The following is a 10,069-nucleotide window of genomic DNA, read 5'->3' as shown; positions in this document are numbered from 1 at the left end:
GTGTGTGTGTGTGTGTGTAGGACAAACATGGTCTGCTTCCTTCAGTGTGTTTTTGTAATGGGTATAAGATGGCATGGAGACATTGTGTCCTGGGCCCAGATCTATTTGTCCATATTTCGCTCCTTGGAAGAATTCACAAGTAGTATTGCCCTCAAATGTATGCATTTCAACCGGAGGCATGTGCATTTTAAAGTACAGAGTAAGACAAGCCTAGTCGAATTTTAAGAGTTTGTGTTTTACTTTCAGCAAGACAAATTTGGCATGGGCGAAATACAGTCAAACGTAAACTGTTCATTGTGTCACTATGAGGTGATTCTCCTGTTCTGTGTCATACCAGATGTTTACCTAAAGCATTGTTTGCTGTGAATGTGTTCAGCCTCAGGATCCATCCATTCACAGTATGTCAGCCTGTCTCTGGCCAGCCAGCCTCCCCTCGCCACCTTATAATGGCTTCCATCCCTCCATCCCTCCCCCCATCCCTCCTTCTGCCCTTCCATACCTCCATTCCTCCCTCCCTCCACTACTCCCTCCTTCCAGTCCTCCCTCCCTCCCTCCATCCCTCCATCCCTCCTCCAGAGGTATTATGTAGCCCATCTATTAACTGGCTGGTCAGGTCCACTGGCTCATAGCAACAAATCAAATCAAATCTATTTGTATAGCCCTTTTTACACGCAAGCATGTCACAGAGGGCTTCACATATGCCCATAGAACTGCCCCTCAACCAACCTAAACCCTCAAGGAAGACAAGGAAAAACTCCCAAAAAACTCTCAACAGGAGAAAAAAAATGGAAGAAACCTTGGGAGGAGCAATTCAGAGAGGGATCCCCTCCTCGAGAGACGGTTGGTGGGAGAGAGGAGCAGAACACAGGCTAAACATAGTCATACAGTGTCGATGGGTTTTTAAAACACCAAAATCCATTATTCAACTTTATAGATGTAGGACAGGACCGGGAGACTCGCGACCAGGTCCAGCGTTGGCTGACAGACGACCAGGCAGGTGCTGACAACTCAAACCCCCCACACCACAAGGGATGTGTGTGGGGGGTTCAACAACCTTCACTTACATACAATATTCAGGCATCCTCGTTCTCCTCGCTTAGCTTGTAATAATATTATTATTGCATTAAAAACATTAGTCTACAGTGAATTTGATGCATTATGAGTCTTGAATGAGCTAAAAATGCAGAAAGGGAGATGCATTTGAGAGTGGGTGCAAGAAGGCATTGCCACAGAACAGGATGAATAAATGATACTGTATGGTTCACTAATGGAGGAGGCTTCATAAACCAGAATACATTATTAAACAGCAGTCAGTTCCCCCTCCTCTTCCTCTTTCCACCTCCTCCTCCTCCTCCTCCTCTTCCTCCTCCTCCTCCTCCTCCTCCTCCTCCTCCTCCTCCTCCTCCTCCTCCTCCTCATCATCATCATCATCATCACCACAGGAGAATCACAGCAAGACATGGACCATGTCAAGACAAGGCCAGACCAGACCAGGCCAGGCCAGGCCAGGCCAGGCCTACAATAAACTGTCAGGCCAGGCCAGGCCAGGCCAACAATAAACTGTCAGGCCAGGCCAGGCCAGGCCAACAATAAACTGGCCAGGTTCAGGTAGAAAAAATGTCTGGAAGAGTATGGGTCATGTTATAACACAGGTTACTGTGTGGAAGAGTATGGGTCATGTTATAACACAGGTTACTGTGTGGAAGAGTATGGGTCATGTTATAACACAGGTTACTGTGTGGAAGAGTATGGGTCATGTTATAACACAGGTTACTGTGTGGAAGAGTATGGGTCATGTTATAACACAGGTTACTGTGTGGAAGAGTATGGGTCATGTTATAACACAGGTTACTGTGTGGAAGAGTATGGGTCATGTTATAACACAGGTTACTGTGTGGAAGAGTATGGGTCATGTTATAACACAGGTTACTGTGTGGAAGAGTATGGGTCATGTTATAACACAGGTTACTGTGTGGAAGAGTATGGGTCATGTTATAACACAGGTTACTGTGTGGAAGAGTATGGGTCATGTTATAACACAGGTTACTGTGTGGAAGAGTATGGGTCATGTTATAACACAGGTTACTGTGTGGAAGAGTATGGGTCATGTTATAACACAGGTTACTTCTCACAATGACTTGAAAGGTGTATTTATGCATGTGCAAAAAAAAGCACACACACACACACAGAAAAACACACACATACACACACACATACACACACACATACACACACACATACACACACACATACACACACATACACACACACATACAATCACACAGACTTTCATCTGTTTAGTAACATGGCAACAGATAAAACAGAAGTATGGCACAACAAATTATTTTTGCGAAGGACCAATTAGTCCCACAAATCAAACCTGTGTTTCAACTCCATACATCCCAGGCCCAGTCGACCGGAGTCCCTGCTGAACGAACAAATCCTATCTGTCAGACAACCGTACAGTAAAATACGCGTCACCTTGAACGTGTTCTCCCACAGATACAGCAAAGACAGAGACATACATTAACACTGCTAATTATTCCACCCTTTGAATTATGGATGTATGGCATATGTCACATGTAAGAAGTGAAGACGCACTCCAGCAGAAAGGAGACTGCCAGGCGCAGACAGACTGCAGTACTTTCACACCCCTGATGTCTGTCTTCTCTGTCTGTGGGGGCAGAGGCAGCGGCGCCTGTCGCGTGCGTACCTGTTCGTCCTGACTGCAGGACGGCCTCCAGTCTGCCTGGGCACCAACCAGAGAGAGGCTGGGCTCCTCTGATGAGCGCTAATTGACTGTGGAGAGGAGAGGCAGGATGAGGGGGGATCTAAACTGCTGTGTCGTCACCAGCCTGTCTGTCACATGCCTGTCAAGTCGGCTGCTGCTGGAGGCCATCCACCACGGTTATTACCTCTGGTCGTCTGCCAGCGGGGCGGACTGCTGCTGAATGGAGCGGATTGGTAGGCAGTGTGGAAGATGTCCTCTGCATGCAGTCTGTTATTGTGTGTTTGTTACAATCAACCTACATGCAAATGTGTCAACTTGTGGCAGCCCCATTCCCAGTCCTTTATAAGAAAAAAAGCTAATTGCACACAGTTGCCATAGATTTTCATATAGCACGTTGTAATTCAACCAATGGTGAGAGCTAATGTCCTAATAATACATTTATCTCCTATTATGTGTTTTTTTTTTAAAGGGAAATGATTTTTCACAGCAGTGTGACACTTTCCTGTTTCAAAAAGACCATTCAGTTTGGCCTAATTACCGCTCTCTTACACTTCCTCACCTCTTCTCTGCCAGAGTGAACGTGTGAACGAGGCTGTCGTTCTTTCAGATATAATTGCAATTAAGACAAGTTCACAGCGGAACTCAACACTGTTTAACCCCGCGAAGACCCCAGTCCTGATAATCACCATTTTACTGTCTAATGTCTCTAATGGAAGTTCACACAGCTCAGACGACACTGAGAACATATAACCTTCATTAGCGCTGTTACCATTATAGACCCCTCCTCTTCCACCCCATCCACAGCTCCGACAGAGCTGTTACCATTCCACCCCCACGCCCACGCCCCCCTGACAACGTTCTCTCAGAAGAGCATGTTCATCAAGAAGCACCCAGGTTCAAACAGTTACCATGAAACAGAGCACCAGCAAAAACACACACATGTCCAATACACAGGAAATCTAACTTCAGTTTAGCTTCGTTTTTTAAACAGTGCAATTACTTGAAAAGTGTTGATCGGAGGCTCTGTGTGAGTTGGGGCTAGGAGATGCTGATAGGAACTGCTCTCCCTCTGTCTCTTTATTTCTTTCTTTCTGTCTTTCTATATATCTCTCTTGCTCTTTCACCCTGTCTCACCCTCTCTTCCCCTCTGCACCCCCATCATTCTACCACTCCCTCTCTCCCTCACTCCCTTTCCTCATATAAGCGGACTGATAGAAGGCTGGAGGTTGGAGTTGGAGTGTCTTGTCTGCAGCAGTCTCAGAGAGTGCTTTGTTAATCTCGGCTATGCAGATGAGCAGGAAGCTAATTGCTAAATATTCCTCTTTGTTTCAGGGACCCTGGATGATCCCTGGGCTGGGCCTTTATCACACAGGCACTAATTAGAACGGGGAGGGATGGAGGGGAAGGAGGGAGGGATGGGAGGAGGTGGTTTTGCTGTGGAAAGGAAAGGAGGGGGTTAGAGGTGGGGGAGTGTTTGAGGGACTTGCGGTGAGGAGTTTATCTTTCGCTGTGATTATCACGAGACCCTGGAATAGAACTGAGCGTCAGTGGATATAACACACACACAAACACAACAAACACACAACATCAAATCCTCCTACTGTTCTGTGTGTCTGTCTGTGTTTGTGTGTGTGTGTGTGTGTGCAGTATCAGGTTCAGACTGGATTGTAAGTGATCCAGGATATCCAAGCTGGGAGGATGTTTCTCATTTTCCAAAGAATTTCCTGTAAGTGTGAGAGGCTGTCGTAATGCTGAAGTGTCAAAGCCTAAATTTGTGTGTGTGTGTTTCTGTGATTGTGTGTGTGGTGAGGCTGGGGAAGTGGACTGGGTGGGTGGGGGAGGGCGGGGGGGGGGGGGGGGGGCGAGACAGTTCTGAGCTTTGGGAAGTGTAGGTTCTGATTGTCAGACTGGAGGCTGGAGGGAGAGGTGGGGCGATTCATTCCAGGTCGTCACTTGATTCGTTGAAATCCAGTGATGTCATCACACGGCTCTGTCTGTTTCTAAATCTCCCCATATTGTACATCCATGTCTAATCCGGAAAACCCTGGTTTAAATACTAAAATCGTTCAGCTGTAAAACTGCTTGGAATAATCCAGTGTTTAACCTTGGCTTAGAGATCCCAGTCATGGTCAGTCTTACTGTACTTACAGCACGTGTGGTGCAGTCACAGTGGAGCTGCTCCAGATCCATTTCAGGCCTGATTGTAAACGATTATTCCCCTGCCTGCGAGCTGCCTCTCTGGGACTGCAGCTCCAAACCTCGGGGGAGGAACCGCCCTGGGGAGGGGGGTGTGTGTGCATCATACACTGCCTGCATGTCTGATAAGCACCCGTGGATGCATACACACTCTCCATGCACATAAACATGCATACGCATACACTTCACACACACACACACACACACACACTCTCATGCATCCATAAACACACACACAGACAAACAAAAACAGATTTACTCAAATCTCTGGCTAAGTAGAATATGTTAATTCAATTTTTTCACTTCGCTGTTTAAGGCACGTACTTTATGTTCCACGGAGAAACAAGGGAGGCATACATGTAGAGATGTGGGTGTGTGTGTGTGATTGTGTCGTTGTGTGAGTGTGTGTATGTGCACGGGTGTATGTATGCTGGCATGTGTGTGTCGGAAACAGAGCGAGACTATTCCAGTTATGTAGGGGCCAGCTCTTAAACACATCTCTAATCACACACTAATGAGATGTGTAAATCTCCAATGAAATCACGTCTTGGCCGTTGATTGACAGGCCTGTCCGTGTGTGAGGAACGCTGATGACATTTCCAGAAGGTTCTCAGCTCGGATCCTGCTGCCGCCACTGCTGGGGCCACTCAGCCGTGCAATCTACCGCGGCCCTCATGGGACAAATTAAAGAGAGAGGAAGAAAAAAAAAAGAGGGAAAGTTTTTCTTGTGGCCTGCCCCAGTTTAAGCACACTGCTGTTTGGAACACAGAGACTTCACTGTAACCATGTCCTGTTACTAGCGCAAAGAAAGGGGGAGGGGACAAGAGTGTCAGACAATATTTCACGTGTTTATTTTGCTCTGTTAACGAGGGCGTCGGTGTGATACGAGCACCCGTTCACCGGGGCTAACCCTACTGGTCAATTATGCTAAGTCCTCTCTCCTGTCCATTTGAATTTGTGGGCAGATACGTCGTCCGCTGAGTGCTGGCATTCCTACCCAGTGAGGTCTCAACTGTCTTTAATGGCCTTATTCATTACACACACATGGTTTCAATCGCAGGCATACGGAGAGAGTCAGGTCGAAAGGAAAGCCTCGTAGTTTGAGTTGTATAAATGTTATGAATCAGAGTATTGACCATCTGGCTCATTAGCTCAGTACTGTTAAAGCATGAGCCCTATCAATGCCTCACTGTGTCCACCATGTAATCTGAACGATGGAGCATAATAAAATTATATGAAAATGAAATTACACACATGGAGAGGAGAGAGCTATGTTGAACTCCAAGTGACCGAGACCTCTTCCTGAGCGAAAGAGAGAGTGAGAGTGTGTGTGCTGGAGTGTATGTGTCGACGTGTGTGTGTGTGAGGGGAACTCGTGAGGGGGAACAAGAAGTGGAAGGAGGGGGGGAGCTCTTTTTTCATGGTTGAGGGGTGAAAGGTCAGAGTGGGCCAACCTCTCCCCCTCAGCAGGGGGCGAGGTTGGCGTGTGACTCCTGTTGCACGTTGCCTGGCGTCCTCCGCGTCTTCAAAGTGTGCCGAGTTTGGAGGCTGATAATTAGCAGACGCATCTAACAGTTCGTCAGCTGCCGTCTCTCCCCGAGGAGCAGCGATCTGCTGGAGACAGGCAGGCCGTCGCATCTGATGCTGCCTCGCTCTGCCTCATGTTACACACACACACACACACACGCAGTCACAGATACATGCACACACACACGCATACACACATACAGCCACACACACGCAGTCACAGATACATGCACACACACACACCTACACACATCCAGCCACACACACACACACGCGTGCATACACACAGACACGCATACAAACACATGAATCCCCAACACACACACACACACTCACACATGAAACACTGCCACACCGAAACTCATTACACACTGACTCAAATGAAGGGTAAGAAAAAAGAAAACGGCAGAGTGAAGTTGAACGAATTAGTGTCTAAATAATGGCTGGACGTTCATTAGTAAATATCTCTCCCCGTAGGGCCCATCTGGGCAGGCTTCAGATGGTCAAGGACCACAGCTCTGCTAGGATCTATACTCCTCTGATGTTTCCAGATATGCTGATTGACCAACGGCTGTGTGTGTGTGTGTGTTTAGCTTTCCCATTGATTGGAAACAGTGTGAGAACGCTAAGTGATCTTACCTTGAGCTCTCCCAGTCCGCAGGCCAGATGGTCTACAGCCTCGCTATGTAAATGGTGAGACCTGTGCTGATTGCATGTCAGAAAATAAATAGCTGAACCTTGGAGGCATTTCTTTTCGATGTGCCTAAATGGGCACTTCTTGGTTTCCCTTCAGGCGAGGTACCCTCGTTGAAATTCATGTTTGATAAATTCTCGTGTCTTTGGGAGTAATTTAGGCCGTCTGGAGGCGTCTGATCCTCTGACTGAGTGTTTGAACCTCAGGGACCCCTTCCCCCACCCCTTCCCCCACCCTTCTCCCCCCTCTCTACTCAGATACACCCCCCTGCCCCCCCAAACACAACCTCCACCCCACCCCCCATCTGCATATCCAAGTTCAAATAGACTCAGTGTGATTGCTTTCAACATTAAGTTGTTGATCTTGCCGGTGATAGATTTGTTAGAACCCCCCTCACTCCTCTCTATTTCATTTCTAAATCATGCCAGCTAATCCTTAAATGCCCCTCTCAAACACATCTTTACTAAATTCATTGATTGAGTTAGTCAGACTTACATTCTGCGAGGTTATTTTGCAGTCGAAGCATGGAATAACCGTTTCTGGATCCATTTATTCTCTGTGAGAGGGGGGATAACGGGGGGAAGTTGCTGCGTCCATATGAATGAGTCGGGGACGGGTGGTCCACACTCCTCTCCCAGAGGAAGACCACTCCAGACAGGCTGCTATTGGCTCTAATCCTGCCTGATAGGACCAGGTGTAGGTGATCAGGCGCTCTGAGCCGGAGAGCAGAGTTGGCATCCAGATACACGTGTCGTATTAACCCCCCTCCACCCCCACCCCTCCACCCCCACCCCCTATTCTCCCAGTTTGTGGTCAACTTCACTCTCTCACGGGAGGGATGTGATAGTGACAGTGAATGATAGGGAGCTACCATGAAGAAAATCTGACAGTGTGTTTAAAACAACACCACATGAACGACCCAGCAGGTGAACACCAGTTCACTGTACAAGGAGTTTCCTGTGAACCTCCTCTAATATATAAAACTGTGCTGTCACACCCCACATATTCCCATCCCACCGTCAGAGATCAGCGTGGAAGAGATGTGTTTCTGTTGGATTGTCTCATATCACGGAGGAGAGCAGCACAAACACAGAGGCAGCTCCTCACTAATTACGATCATTTGCAAACTGCAGAGGACACAGATTTACAGCACGCCATATGCAACCAATAACGCTAATGCGTTAATATGACCAGCTAACTGCGTGTTTACTGTTATTATGGGCTGTTAGCAACATGCTCAATCGAGGGAGAATTAATTGCTAGAGTAAGCAGAGACAGAGAAAATGATTTACAACACGGTTGCAGTGCTACTAGTTATTTGTTTTCGCCGGCTCTACGACCGACTGCGGTGTTGGGGGCTGGAATTGTTAGTCAGCAGCAGAGAATGCAATTAGATTTTAATGGGCTTTTAAGATAACTAGGAAAGAGGGCGCGGGGTGCGCGAGCTTGAAACAGCCGACAACATTACGACTCAGCAGAGCAGGCTGCCTCTCTGGGAGAACGCCCTGCTGGCTGAGCCTGACACACTCACACTATGCACAGACTCTGAGGATGGAGGAGGAAGGAAACTGAAGTGTTTTACTGAAGGAGTGATCACCGCTGAATTTTAGGGTGGCGAGTGAGCGAGCGAGTTAGTGAGGGAGTGAGGGAGTGAGTGAGCGAAGGAGTTAGTCAGTAAGTGATCAACCCATCCAACCACAACCTACAGTAACAGCTAGTTAGTAGGAGAAATGTGTGGCATTGTGTGTATGCGTGCATGTGCATGTGCGTGTGTGACTCATCGACCTTGAAGGGAATCCCTCCAATGAAAACCACATCAGTCTCCCACCCGCTAGACTGCAGTCACAGGAATGATGATAGTGTATGTAAACAGATGTGTTTGCTGCCTGGGGGCAAGGTCATTCTACTTGGGGGTGGGGGGTGGGGGAACGTTGGTGTGCAATTTTTGAACAAAATGCTACTCAATGTGGAAAACTGTGAAGTGTCTTAAACATCATGGTTCAACTCTCTAGTTTAGTAACGCTTGCTCTGAACATGACACTCTCACAAACACAAACACACACAGAAAATACTTCATGTTCTACGACAGTAAATAAAACATCCTTTTGAGGATGGATGAACCTCTCTCGACTGCGCTGACACTAACAAGACAAAGATGCATAATTATGAATACATCAATACCAACACATCTACTTATGTAACCACAGTACACTAATATGGCAAATATGGGATTATGTTGCATTGTTATACATGGTGACATTTCCCTGGCATACATTAGACTATAAACTGTGTGTGTGGAAAGGCTGCATGATATCAGCTGTTAGTCAGTAATGGAGATAAATGGAGGGGAATGGCCGTCTGTCACAGAGAGGAGAGGAGTGGAGAGGACAGGGGAGAAGTGTTTGCCTAAACGCCATTAGTGTTGTGAGTGAACTCTTCTCCCTCCACCTCCATACCCCCCCCACCTGAGAGATCCAGTAAAGTCTGTCGCCGCTCTGGCACAGTGGAGCTGCATCTCTTCCAACATCAGTGCAACAGTAACTGCTGCTGCACCTACAGACGGGTCAACACCCACAGTCTCTGTTGTGGGGTAAACATTCAGAAAATGGGAGAATGACCATCATTATTTGCATCCAATTATGCAACAGTGGTGGTTCTTTTGGACTTGTGCGTTGACACTGTGCATATGTGATATTTTTCTACAGAGGAACCCTGTGTAAATTACAGTGAAATCAGAGGTTCGAGCTAGGGTTCATCAGAGATGAAACAAGCACACAACTGTGCGTGTGTGTGTGTGTGTGTGTGTGAGGAGGGTGCCTCATAATGAACTCACCACTGGCCTTAATTAAACAGCCTAGCTCCCCCTGCATCTCCAGATAATCATGTCAAGCCCAGGAGCAATTAGCTGGCCTGCATGAAGG

Source organism: Osmerus eperlanus, chromosome 12 (assembly GCF_963692335.1).
Source record: "Osmerus eperlanus chromosome 12, fOsmEpe2.1, whole genome shotgun sequence".
NCBI lineage: Eukaryota > Metazoa > Chordata > Actinopteri > Osmeriformes > Osmeridae > Osmerus > Osmerus eperlanus.
This window is presented reverse-complemented; position numbering follows the sequence as displayed.